Here is a 1,230-nt window from a genome sequence, read left to right on the forward strand (position 1 = left end):
TTATATGCAAAAAAAACCCAACCAACCAAACAAACAAACAAAAACGAAAAAGACCCTACTTTTACTTCTTAGGTTCACAGAGTTGATTCTACCACAAAAGTATTCTTGTTTGTAATTATACTACTAGAGTAAAAAACTAATAAAATACTTCAGTTAGCACACTGAGGTTCTGCCTCCTCACAACTGCATTAAAACTGCAGCATTTAAGCAGAGCTGAGAAATCCCATTCTTAAGCTTGCTTTCCTTCTTCTTCATCTTGTGTTTCACACTGATTGTGAAAGGAAAGAGTCTGGTCAGTAAATGGCTGGGCAACCCACTGCCCATTTGGAAAGTCACTGAAAGTTGATTTTCCTCTTAACTGCACTGTTAGCAATATTCAATATTGCACAGATTTTCACCATATGTGCCACCCTACACTGCTTTGTAACCTGTATCATATTTTTCTTTTTCTTTCTTTTTTTTTTTCTTGAGAGGATTTTGCAATAGGGCACATGGGCTTGACAGGAAGACAGAGAGACAGAAAGCGAGATATCACCCTCCACGGTGGATGGCCATGCTGCAATCCCTTCTCCTCCATTCTCCTCTTGGGATCTTGGGCACACACCCAGCGTGAGTTTAAGCCACCGGGCCCAGGAGTCAAACCACAGTCGAGTACATGGGAGTCCAGTGACATAGCCATTACCCTGACAACAGCTCCCCGTATTTTTCTTTCTTAACAGGCATCATTCTTTGCATCATGTTGGGCAAGCTGCAGGTCGAACGTGTACTGCATGTCTTGGAGGTCTGTGTTTCATTCAGTGCCTTTCAGCTGACCTTGTAAGTCCTTTAGCTTAATGTGTTAATGAACTTGGTCCTGGACTCCAGCAAACTGACCACATCATGTACTGGATGATGGCATCACATATCACAGAGTTTCTGTGTCTGAAATCTTATGGAGTTTAAGCCCATATTCCAAGTTCTTTTACTCTAAAAACTTCTTTACTAAAAATTTCATAAATACATTTTCCATTATACATCACTATTTGTGGCTGATATTTCTATAATTTCTGTACTAGAATACACAAAATCCTTCATGAAATTCTTTATTGGAAAAATCTTTGCTGCCTGGCATCCTTTGTAGCATGTTGGTAAATCTTATACTGTACTTCCCTTGTAAAGTGTGATTATCCATGTGATTCAGTTGGACATCACTCAGTGCTGACACTTCCAAAAATGGTTCCCAGGTCCAGG

The 1,230-nt window shown here is 40.0% G+C and overlaps 1 pseudogene; it reads right to left on the bottom strand.

Annotated features, from left to right (window-relative positions):
• Positions 1–229: 229 nt before the first annotated feature.
• On the bottom strand, positions 230–1,224 carry LOC102481505 (G/T mismatch-specific thymine DNA glycosylase pseudogene; annotated as a pseudogene).
• Positions 1,225–1,230: the final 6 nt, after the last annotated feature.

The sequence above is a fragment of the Tupaia chinensis genome, unplaced genomic scaffold, assembly GCF_000334495.1.
Source record: "Tupaia chinensis unplaced genomic scaffold, TupChi_1.0 Scaffold139599_1, whole genome shotgun sequence".
In the NCBI taxonomy this organism is placed as follows: Eukaryota; Metazoa; Chordata; class Mammalia; order Scandentia; family Tupaiidae; genus Tupaia; species Tupaia belangeri.